The following is a 13,498-nucleotide window of genomic DNA, read 5'->3' as shown; positions in this document are numbered from 1 at the left end:
GACTTCCTCCTGGATACAAGAAACTCTTGCCATGTCCGTCACTAGTTGAGAATCTGGCTAACCGGCCCAGATGGTCGGCTGAAGTTTCTATCATCGAAGAAAAACCATCCGAATCAACACCAGACGAAAGTCAAAAGGTCGAGACGGCAGTTGACCTGGTCTTGCCTTCAGAGGTTCCATCTCCAGATGATACAGTCACTGAAGAGAACAAGGATGGCACCGTCCAAATTCTTTTCATAAGCACAGACTCCGATGAACATGGGGGAAATTTACCCATTCCTTTACCGTAGGAAGGAAGTTCATCAGAGTCGTACCCGACCGTCTATTCGGTCCCACCTCCAAGCAATCTAGTTGTCTCCTTCGATTGGAATCAACTAGGCAGACCCCGTTTACCGGCCAGTATACCGTTTTGAATCATTGTTCAAATATATAGAATGGTTATGGCCGGTACCATCATAGATGAAGGGGCTTCTGTGAGTATCCTTTCCTTGACTGCTTGGAAAGCGCTTGGTTCACCATCGCTTTTGCCCGAGATGAGAAATCTAACGGCCTTTGACAAAGGAACCAGTCGACCGTTAGGGATCCTTCCCAATGTGCCCATAACATTGAGAAGGAAAATTGTTCAAATGAACGTAATGGTAGTCCAAGGACCCCTGGATTATAATCTACTCCTTGGACGAGACTATATTTATTGCATGGGAGCGATTGTCTCCTCACTCTTTAGAGTAATGTGTTTTCCGCACGAAGGAAGAGTGGTCAAGCTTGTAGACCAGCTTTCATTCCCCGGTTCACGCATAGAAAATAGTCATATACCATCCCTGAATGGTCTTTTCACGCAAGAAATGTCTCAATCCCCAGTCCGTCCACCTAATGAGCGTGAGTGATCCGGGGGATATGACTGAAACCCAGGGGGCATGCATCCTGGATTGCTTCGGTAGGAAAACTTCGGGTATAGGGTAGGTTTCCGCGAGAGTATATGACCTCCGTACTCCCATCCGTGATTGGAAGAGGGAGTTGGACTGGAATAATATTCTCTTGTCAAAGTTATGTGAGTGGATTGTCTCACCTTTGTCTATTTCGGTAGACATCGTCGAAAAAGTGTTTTCTTTACGCCGTGAATAGAACAATCTTTGGTAACCTGTAAGAGGTAGGCCTCTCTCGGTAAAACAATTGTTTTGGCGGAAAGAAGTAGGGGTAACCTTGAAACTCTGTTTTATACCTGGGGGCATGCAAACCTTTTGGAGTGCAAGCAAAGAGCGATCATTTGGCCGTTTCCTAACTTGCATAAAGAAAGGATGTGGAGCAAAAGTCTAAAAATTGTCGTTTTAAATGAGACATTCTTATCATATGACTGGATTAATCGAGCAGTTTTAACACGGACTTCATGCTCGTTAAAAAATAAACATAAGCAATGAGCACATGTTCCTCCAGAGTTTAAGCTCATTAAAAAATGAACCAATTTCCGGTAAATAACCATCGTGAATGTAGTACTTCAGCCTTTAAAGCCTTGGTCGTGTTTGCACCGTCACCTCCACTTTTGCATTGGCCGATCATTCACCTCCATTTGATTGTTTACCCATTTTGAGGAACAGTTGCAGAGAGTGACCTCACTAGCCATCCTTGTAACACTGTCGTGATTGGAAAATTCCAAACCTTACTTGGAATCATCTGCTACCCAATTTTATCACTCGTTCCTCAAAAGACGAGTCTCCTTTAAGCTCTTTTCAACTGACTCGTAAAATATGAAAATATTACCGAGCCATTAGCCTCTCCAGCTTGTTAAAGGGACAGGAAGTTCTATCCCTCCTCTAAATTTTAATCTTTTTGGACCTGAGGAATTATTACACAAAAAGATCAAGCGCTTGTTTTGTTCGGCTCGTTAAAAATATCGAAAATTCATCCCTTCTGTATTGTTTTATACTTTTTCGGACTTAAGGGATTAGATGACGAAAAAGGAATTTTGGAGTTGCCTTTACGTTCCTTTTCAAACTCTCTAAAATTGAAAACGACCGAGTTATCTTTGTCGTTAAACTCGTTAAAAAGATTAATAGCGACAAACTTGTCTATAGATGAGAACGAGTTTCACTATCGCTAGGCTCGTTAAAACGTAGCGATGGGTTTGCCCGAAGGGCAAATTATAGAACAAGCATATGTTATCCTCCTCAAGCTTGACAAACATAAAGAGGTACTGGTCAGCAATGACTGGGGAGAAATTGGGAAGAAAACTTGAAGAAACTTTGTTGGTAGCAAGTCGCTCTTGAACATGACACTTTCACTCCGCATCCAAGTCGGGTTGGGTTGTTTCATTCACCGGTCACATCACCATGGTCCCATCACACCATCCATATTTGGGGTTAATGCTACCAATCCATCATGTCAGTGTCGCCGATATGTTCAAGAGAAGTCATTCAGAGAGTTCACCTGTGTCTCACCCACTACAATACATTTACCTCCATTTTTCATGACCACCACCCTGAACCTTATATCACCAGACCGTTTTCACCTCCATTAAAATCATTTGCTCCGTTCCATGTCATTGATGTGGGATTCATTAAGGCCCTCCTATGACGGATCGCTTCTTGTCGACATCAGCTCATTATCCAAGAAGTCGATCTAGGAACACCCCTTCAGTACTTTGAAGCTTGCATGCCTCAATGGCAAGTTTCTCACTTCCGGCGACAGGTTTACATCAATGAACTTCAACCGAAAGATTTTGCGTGGTGTTCGACGCCAAATCCTTTATTCACACCACGTGAATTGTACTGCAGTACCTTGAGGGTCATCATCATTATCGGTGATTCCTCTCGCGCCTGTTAACGGCTTACATCATTGGCTGGTAATCAGGCGATGTCTTTCCATGTTCGACTCCAGAACATCTCTCACATGGATCGTCTTGTACTTTGAGTGAAGATCGAACGAGATTGAAGACCCCGGATCTAGTTTCATCCATCCGGGCTGCGATATATATTCATAAAGACATCAAATGTACATCATTGCTGCACAGATAATCATCGAATCAAAGGGATGATGGCTCTACCAGAATCATCGGTCTACACTCAGACGATTGTCTGTCCTATGTACATGAAAATGAATTTATAAAGCTGAGCATGGGAATGCCCGCCTCAGCTAGATCATGAAAATATTATGAAGATAATGTATTGTATTGTATCTTATTACAGGTCTCCTCTCAGCATTGAAAGAACTTCGAATCCTCATAATAAAGCATTTCACCTGACATCAAAAGATTAACGACCTCATGCTTTAGGGGGCAACTGTTATAGACATTTTTGGGCCCTACAACCCCAAGTATGAAATGTCCATAAATCAAGGGCTCCTAAGTCCCTAAAAGTGTTGTTCTAACCCCTAAAGGAGCAAGGTCAACAGATTACAGCTTCTCCCAGAAGTTCTCCATGAAAAACTGCTCAGAATTGGTCAAAACAGGATCATTTCAGTTGCTCCACTAGCTAAGTGCATTGCATTGCACCTAAATACACTATGTGGGTGTGTTGCATTTCAAAAATCCCTTCTATGGGGTGCGATGGGCGAGAAATGACAAATGGAAGTGTCATTCCGCGAGGTGGAGAGGCAATGGAAGCTTCCAGAATCTTCTCCTGTGACACTTGCCTCTCTGAATTCGACCAAGGATGAGTAAGAGACCATCAGTCTCCAAGTGGAAGCAAGAAATATCAGAGGGAAGACACTAATCAAATCACAAGCTGACTCATTCCCCTTACAGATATCTATATATGGATCCCTCATCCAAGAGATCTAGAGGCTGGAATTTTGCATATTGTAAGGAATTGCTATTGGTTTCTTGAGACAAAAATTAGATTGTTGGGTGATCTAAGCTTTGTATGAGGTGAAGAGGGGCTTCTTTGCTGAGAGGTTGATGCTGGGTCAGAATCACTGGTTGTAACTCCTCTTGGCTCTTTCTTGTTTATCAATAAAAGCTATTCTAGTTTTCCTCCATACTCTTGTGTCATTCATATTTGTTGCATTTGTATGGTCAATTTACATCTGATCCTAGATTGTTTATGATTATAGATCCATGTATTTGTATAGTGCTATGCTACTGTGATCTTACAGGTACTTGGTGAAGCTAGGCGTGCAAGGGAGCAGGTAGCTAAAGACTATCAAAGAAGAGAGGAATCGAATCAGGAGATTAGCGCAAGACAGAGGTTGGTCTTCTTGTTCTTCTCTATTTATAATTCATAAAGGAAAAACGAAAGTAGCTTTTCTCTGTTTGTTTCTAAGGCAGCTGTCACACCTTAGTGGGATAGAGCAGTTCTATATAGACACTTTTCCCTGCAACACCATCTCTTCGACATCCTCACGGTGGTCGAAAATATCAAACTAATGCCAATATTGGTAGTCCATGATGTGTCCATGTACTCTAAGCTGGAATCTTTCTTGAACCTGACTCTTGCCTTTATAGCATCTGGGTACATTGATCAGGGTCCTTTGTCCAACTCGTCTAATAGCATGCGCATCATTGTCTTGAGTGCGATCAGACCAAAAACATACTTGTGGATGGTATCTACACTGATGGGCAAGTCCAGGCTGGTGGCTATGCACATGAACTCGTCAAAGTATGAGTCAACCTCTAGTCGGACCTATGCCTTTTTCTTCGCTTGGGTGAGTGTCCTAATAGATGGGATCACATGTGCACACACAACAACATCCGTACTCTTGAATACACGTGCATGGGAAGCCTTCAGACTAGTGATGAGCTATGGGAGATCTTCGTAGTTCCAGATCTGACTCTAGATGTGTGCCTTCATCTCGACCACTCTAGATTTCATCATATTGGGTAAGTGAAGCGAGGCTCTCTTGTATCTCATCATCCATGTATGTATGTAATCAACAACAACATGCACGTTTGATAGGATACGTGCTCTTCTAGCACATCGTTGATGCAAACCATTGAGATGGACAACTACTTTATGCACGATACGAAACTTGGAATACAACGACCACATGACTCTGTCAAGGAAAAATACTTCATCAAGTATTTCCTTCTTCAATTCTGCTCGGGCGGATGTTCTAACCAATTCTTCTCCCAACTTGGCCGGCTGTAGCTCCTTCACCATTCGCTCGTTCTCAGCTATCAGGAAGTGAACACTCGAGCTAGTGGCTTTGAGATATTCTCTGGTATCATTGGCCAATGCTGCTAGATGTTTGTGCACATCATACACGATTACTCAGTCCTCGAACTGTGCAAGAGATGTATGATCATCTGGAGTCGACACTCTGCAAGATTGCACAACTTTATATTGAGACTCATCGAATGAGATTTTGTGCAACTCCTCTTCCGGAATGCCTCCAAGGATTTCAATGTCTCCATGGTCGCTTGGGACTTACTCCTATTCTGGACACGGTGAAACTAGTGGGTTGACCTCTTGATGGTGAGGCATGAGTTCGACATCTTGCTCTAACTTCTGTGGCTCCATATCCGTATCCATCTATTTAAGTGCTTGCTCTATCTCCTTAGTGAAGTCCTGCTCCTGCGATGGTTCACCATGTCTGTCTGATGCCAATTGTTCCGATGAAGCTACTATCTATACGGGCATAGTTTCATCTGTCTGTATAATTTATGCCACCTACTGTACATGTTCTTGTTGCACTTCCTTCTCCTATCTGTGCAACTCCTGTTCCTTCCGGAGTTGCTCCTTCAACTCATGGAACTCCTTCATTGTTTCCTCAATTCTCCTTTTTCCCTCTGCCTTTGCACATTTCTCTTGTTGTGTTGTTTCCTCTTTGCCTCTATTGCCAAAGATGCTTTCTGCACAAGTGGGTCTACTCGCAACTCGTAGCTTTTCTCTTCTTCCATGCGGTCGAAAATCTTCCTCTTGTCGTTGTCACAAGCTGGTATGTTTGCCTCTGCTGTTGCTGCTTCTAGTGTTCTCCGGGATGCTGATTCACGTTGCTTCGCTATCCATTCCATAGTAAGGTCAACCAATTCATTGAGTCTGAAGGAGTTGCAAAAATATGTCCATGGGTCTTCCTCCGCCCAATGAAACGCCCCGTGGATCTAGTTGAACTGTACCCTCATGCAGTGATCTTTCACAAGACAATGCGGGTCATACGGATTGTAAATTCGGAGGTTGAATGGATACTTCTTCATATTCTCTACTTCGATATACACATGCTTGAAACTCCATATCTTGTATAACCTGATCCGCAATGGAAGAGCAGGCTAAGGTGCCTTCTTCTTCCGGCACATCCTAGCTGTCAATCCTACCAAGATGTGATATGATACTACCTTCATGACCAGTTTTTCCAAGGAAAAATTATGTAGAACATGTAGAGGTTTCTCTGCATTTTACATTTGTATGAAGGTGTCGAACGGTGAGGAATACTAATCAACTATGTCGATTAGTACCTCCATTTTTGCCTTCGACATGCAGAGTCGATCCTGTTCGAATATCATCTTGTAAACCGGGGTGACAAAATGATTGGACAAGTGTGTGATAACTCCTCTGAAGTTTCATTCGGAAAACATCTTACAATAAGTGTTCACAGCAATCTCTGTCGGTGTCCATACCCACTTCAAGCCCGGGAACTCCTAACGGGAATAGATTGCATCAAAGATGTAAGCAAAGATGTAGATTTATATTTGCATACCTTTGGTTGGTTGTCGATCCCTTGTTACCTATTCCCCCAGCTGATGAGACAACATGTCAGACTAGTTGCATTCTTTTCCTTCTCTATCCAGTTGGTCCAACGCAATCACCCAACTCTGTGCGAATGTTTCTGTGCTTTCTTGGCCATATAATCGACATGCAAAGATGACCAAGTATTGATACGCCTTCCGCAATATATTCGTCTTATAAACCTGGTTGGGTGTCATCCTGAATTTGGCCAGCTCCTTCACCCAGTTCTTCAAAATGTCTCTAGAGTTTCCATTATTGTTGGGTATGCTAAAGAGAGTCTCCATGATGATCATGGGCTTTGACTTCTGATACATCTCATCATAATCCTGTGCCCTAAAGGTAGAAATCTCCATCCCATTGACAGTGCTCAATGTCATCGTTTGAGGATCAGTGTGTGAGATGATCTAATGTATAATGTCCGCGCATGGGAGCATGGGATACCTGCATGCAATCCAATACAAGCTAGACTTGCGGATGTTCACATAGACTTGGCGGTCTTTGAGGTCTTCCCCAAATGTTCCTGCAAATTCATCATTGACCTCTTCCCATTTCAGATTGATGTTCTTGTCTACAATCACCTTGGTATCTTCATAGATCAGTAGACTTGCAGACACTTGCTCAACTGCTGCTCCAGTTGCACTTTCGTTAGTGTCCTTTGATCCTGCTCTCTTGGAGGCCATTAATCCTGAACTACTAAGAGGCAGACGAACACCTGTTAGATCTAGAGACAAAGTGACATGCATGGCAAGAAATATTTCAGTGAAAACTAAATCAAAATTGAGGAACAACATGCAACATGCATGGGGATTGATTGGTCAGGATTACGCAATTTTTCTGGGGAGGCTGGGAGACTAGCTACTAAAATTGCTCAAAAGGTAGTCTGGGCTATCGAGGGAGGTTGGATGGCTATTGGAATTGCACAATGTGTAATATAGGTTGGCCTGTTAGCTGTTGGAACTGCACAATGCACGATTTCAACTGGCAGTCGTTGTAGGCCCAGTGACTGCATTATGTAATTTTCTGGGCTAGCAGTCACTGTCCCTCATAATTGTGTAATGCAAGGCTAGAGGATAGTCACTGGGTAGAAATGTGCATTTCATAAGAGGAATACAGAGCCTTCTCGCTAAGTATTGTGCAATTCTCTCTTGGTGAGAAAGAGTCTAGGCTAAGGCTACCTAGACCTGCCGACGGGAAACTCAAATAAAATGTGAATTTGAATGCATGATGATACTGAGTGTAAGTAGGAGTGAATGATGTTGCATGCAAACAGTGAATGAAAGATTCAGAAAAAGGAACAACATCCATGTGGGTGAAGTGAGTCGTCGAATCGGTGACCATTCATGCAAAATAGTTTCATGCATGCAACAGTAGTGAGATGCTAACGAAAACTGAAACTGTGCTAGTACAAGCTAGTATGCATGAAAACCATTGCAAGTGTTCACAAAAATAAAAAAAACAACACTCACACAATCAAAAACACAAAAAGCGACAAAAATAAAGACAAGCTAAGACAACTTACTTGTGAATAGCTTAGCTGGATGTGTCGAAGAGTCCTGGATGTTCTATGGGATGTTAGAGCTCCATGATCGATGTGAATAAGTGAGATTTTAAGCGTCAAATAAATAAGTCAGAATCTCATGACACGCATGCCACAAATCTAGGAAAAAGCAACACTTGGAGGAAAGATTCCAAAACGATCTTTGCATGTAACCTCCAACTACTAAAAATATCTCTCTAAAATCTAGGGATAATTTTAAATGTTGCTTTTTCTATTCCAGGAAAAAACAACCCAGGCATGCAAGTCAAGTTTTCCCAGTCCCAGTTGGAACCAGTCAACCCAACTGTACATGTAACAGTTTGCTCAGCTGATGGGAAGAAATGTGCATTTTTGGGAGGGATCTAGGTTCACTGCCAAGAGGGATTGCACAATTTCTAGCCAGAGCAGCTGACTGCTACCCAGAATTATGCAATTTTGTGGTTGAGCAGTCCTACTGGGAGGAATTGTGCAATTTTTCTGGTGAATAGTGACGGGCAGATTTGCGCAATTCTGGAGCCCAGCAGGCTGTGAGATAGAATTGCGCAATTTTTGGAGGGAAGTTTTGTTCCCCTCCAAAATTGTGCAATTTCTTAAGGGAGATACTCAACCCGCAGTTGGACCAAGTTCGGAGAAACAGCCTGTGAGGGGGATGCAACAAGCTCTCATGCACAGGCTGGAAATCTACTAGAAAATCATTGAAGCTTGTGTACTTGACAAGGCAAGACATAATACTTTTAAAGGTTGGTAGAGAGGCTCCGAAATGAATCTAAGGAAAAATTCTGGAGGGTGGTTGTAGCTGCTACAACACTTGACAACACACTGGTAGAACTCTAGCTCTCTGAATGGACCTTTTTCATGAAAATCAAGTCTAACACCTCTTGAATTATTTTTCAATTCCTAGTCTGTCTTGGTTTCCACACTTGCTTGATTGTAAGATGTAGCATCTGGAAGGCTCTTGGTCGATTGACACACATTCCAAGCCAAGTCAACATAGTTGTTTTGATTGGGTTTGAGGAGTATATTGGTGCACAAGTAGTATAGTCGTCAGAGTCTTAGTTTCGTCTCTGGTGTTGCTCCTCTGCGAGCAGGCCTCGACAATACCTTGGTAGAGTCACGCAAGAACACAAGCATCACTCCACTGCCAGTGATCCTGGTCAGTACTGCGGTGGAGTTAGTTGCATCACATCTCTATGCAAGAAGCCTTTCTCTCCTTTTTCCTTATTCATTTTTCATTTTTTGAAAATTTTCACTTTTCATTTTTTTCATTACTATGCATAACACTTATTCATTTCAGAGGTGAAAGAGGGATCCCAACTTATTGAGAGTAGAAGAGGTTTTTCCTTCAGAGAAGTAGTTTATTATATACCTCTGATGTGATTGTTAAGGTTTTTCCCCTCACCTTACTCTACTTGACTGAGTTGACAAGGGTTAACCCAAGATAATCGACTAGAGTAGGTGACACTAGTTAGTGTGCAAGGATTTGACCAAGGTTCACTTCGAATAGTACGTATATTCCATCGACGTATCATGGATCAAAGGTAACAAGTTCTTCATATAAAGGTAGGATGACAGATAACCAAGTAGTGATAGTTGCACAAGGCCTCTTGAACTTTTACATATCTTGTTTCAGGAGTTGCGCATAGTTTCTTGCGAAACTAACCTATGAAAAAAAACAAGAGAAAAAACAACGAATTAAAGCAGAAGTAGAAGTAAATGTGAAAGAAAAATGAGTAAGAAAACAAGAAAGCAAACAAGCAAGCAAACAAACAAACATGCAAAGAAAGTAAGAAAACAGGCATGCAAGCAAACAAACTGAAAGAAAATACTACCCCTACTCCTAAGCTAACAGTGCATGGGCCTGATCATGTGAAGTGGTATTTTCAATGCAGCCACCGACGCATTGGTTGACCCATGTTGGTGAAGGCTTTGTCTGTAAGCAACCTAGTGGTGTGAACCAACAAACAAGTAAGGTATAACAATGAAGATAAACACACTTCATGTTTAAAATAGTTCACATGACATAAGTGAGTGCAAGTACATGACATGTTGTCTGTGGACTTATCACGATGTTGTGCGACACTGCATGCTGCTTTTTAGCATACGCATACTCTTGACTATGACATGCAAGAAAATGAAAGAAATAAAAACAACTTGTGTCATGCACTTGTGCTTGCAATGTAAGATTCCTCCAATCCATGAGCGATGGGATTGTGCATTTCGAGTGGAGGACGCATGATCTGTTTGTGAGATTGATCTTCAATGCATATAGATGAGTGACGAGGAGCCTCAGGTGAGTGAACAATTTCTTGATTGGAAGTGAAACCAACCTCAAGATAGCGAGGGCGTGACATAACATTCAGCTCGAGCTGAAGTGCCTTGATAGTCTGGGGCATTTCGACTTCATTGACAGATAAATCATCATAAACAGGTGGGTTTGAAAGATCAACTACGATAGAATCATGATCATGATCGAATATTAGGGTAAATGGAGCATGAAACCTACGATCATAAAAAGTCATTGATTTCATCAGCATCCTCATGATCTAATAAATAAAACAGAGGGGTAGATGAGAAGCGGACAAATTCATCCTGTGTGTTTCTGGAAAAGGCAGATGAAAGGTCAAGTGGATTTTCAATGAATAATTTATCCTCTCTATTGTCAAATGATGGACTGACATCCAGTGTGTCCTGCGAGTGATCAACAATGGGTGCATCCAAAGATGAAGATACACATGTGAAATCATCGATGGCAGGTTCACCAAAGATGTCAACAAAGAACGGAGGAAGCTCGGATAGAAGGGGGTGATCCTTCGTCGAGTGCTGATGCTCAAGCTCCTAGTCATACTCTTCATGAATGATACCACATGTTGGTTGTGCAACACCAATTCCGTCAATGGCTTCATCCTTGTTCACAACAAGTGTGGAGTCCAGAATGGAAAACACAAGGAAGTATCAACTGGAGGATCATCCGAGTATGAAGACGGAGGTTGTGGTACAAAATGCATATGACAACTCAATGGATTCACAACCAAATCTATACAAAAGTTAAGCGAAGTAATGCTAGGAGGATGTGACAACTGAATATATGTGTGTGCTTGTTCTCCCGCATCAGTCTATAGTGGTGGAGCTGTTTGATTTGGGGACGGTCGAAGATAAGTTAAGCAAAGAAGAAGATCATCAAGGCATAGCAATATTGCAGAGTATTATAATAGCCATATTTGAATACTTGTTATTAATCAAACCGAAATAGAGCGAAGAATGCAAGATAAAAAATATGAATACCCTCAAATGAAACATAGTAATAACTAGAAATTGGATAAATCACAGGAAAATCAATAAGTGGGGATAGTATTTATTTAAATGTAATTTGTATCCTATACAGAGGCACGCTACAACATTACGACATTCACATTGCATGTTTAGAAAAAACAGTAACAAACTATCCTTGAAATATTTATAAATACAGCAAGGTGGAACCTTACATTTGAAAGTATCCTTACATCCATGAACATAGTTCAAAACTAAAATAATAAGGAGTGTTTATCCTAACCATTTAACTAATTAAAATAAGCGAGTGGCTACATTCAGAGGGATGGGTCACAACATCAACAAGGACAACTAATAATCGGTTAAAATAGAACAGTAAGAGTGAAGCTACATATAAATATAAATGGTGCCTTTTAAATTCCCTGTAATCATTCGTTAGGACAAAATAGAGTATCACGCAGTGACTAAGCCTATGGCTACAACATATTCATATGCAGTTCAACACATATATACTAGAATCAGTAATAATTATAGTTTAGGAACATTCAACTCATAGTAGAGGATGAAACAATGTTCCATTTTCCATAGTCATTGTAATCAACCAAGAAATCATAGGCACAATAATACATCACCTATAACCAGCAAAATGGAAATACAACCAACCTGGAAAGTAGCATTATGAAATAAACTCGTTAATGAGGGAGCACATTTGAAATGGCACAATCCATATATAGATGAACCTAAAAGTTCACTAGAATACCTGCATAAATACAAGCCATGAGCAGATAAAGTCAGTACACATTGGAATCCTCCCTCATACCCAAAACTGTAGAAATTATTCATGAAAATACATCTTAGGATAGATGTAATTACCTGAGTGATTAAGCTATTTGGATTGGTTCATCCATTCATTGAATCGAATCACCAATAAAGAAAGGGAAACTAGGTCAACGACAAATTCACGGGGAATAATAGAAAAACACCTCTAGGGTTAACATCTGAGACATATTAAGTCCACAACTGATTACCTGGGAGAGATTTGAAGTAAATCCTTGGCCTTTGCCATTGTTGAGTGAAACCTTGTTGGAAAAGGCTTGCAACAAGTAATAGATGCTAGTTCCCTCTCTGAAAAAGGAAACTTCCCGTGCAAACATGAAAAGCCCCAAATTCATTAGCACAATCCTCTATTGTAAGAAAGTAACCATACGCAGAAATGAAAATGATACCTCTTACCTATTGAGGCATAATGGAGTAAATGTTAGTCTTGACAGGTCATTATAGGGAGAGACAGAACCACTGTTAAATTAGAAACAAGTAGGACAAGGATGCAATGCTTACGGAAAATCTTCTTAGCATCGGAAGTAACATGAAGGAATAACCACTCCCTCTCAATAGAAATGTTACGGGACGACATAGGCTCATGTAAGAATGTAGTTCAGACATGGAATGAAGGCACTGCAATGGGTGCAAGAAAGATCCAAGTCGCGCCGGGGTTCGAAGAGCAGAGCGCAACAGATTATGAGGCCAAGCGGTGGTCAAAATGAGCAAGAGAGGAGGTAAGTAAAGGTAAAATGGAGTTAGTGTTTCTACAAGGCACCACTGTTGTTGATCTGTGGCCAAATCAATATACATCACTGCACAAAACCCAAGCCCACACAACTCACCATGTGAATGACTTGAGGTGGCTAGTGGAGGATGGGATTCCTCATACCCCAACCATCGCCAATCAAATGAGAGCACAGTAACAGGAGTAAAACTCTTGGCATAAATAGAATTTATACAAATTGAACACTTGGGCTTACCAAAACGCGGCATGGGTTTAGAACTAGGGTAGTAGGTAATCAAACATATAAAATTAACCAAGGTGCACCCATATATAAGTTGGTAAGTCATCCAAACCCTCACAATCATATAAGTGATGTAACATAAGGGTGTTTAATTTAGAGAATATGCACAGTACATAGCCAATTGCACTTAGATATGTTATGCACCTTACCCTATCAGAATGGACACCTTAAGAAAGAAATGGGGTAAATAAATA

This window comes from Pinus tabuliformis, chromosome 7 (genome assembly GCF_031772625.1).
Source record: "Pinus tabuliformis cultivar Carrire ecotype Pingquan chromosome 7, CPIR1, whole genome shotgun sequence".
NCBI classification, from domain to species: domain Eukaryota; kingdom Viridiplantae; phylum Streptophyta; class Pinopsida; order Pinales; family Pinaceae; genus Pinus; species Pinus tabuliformis.
The sequence above is the reverse complement of the archived record's forward strand: the minus strand, read 5'-3'. Positions refer to the sequence as shown.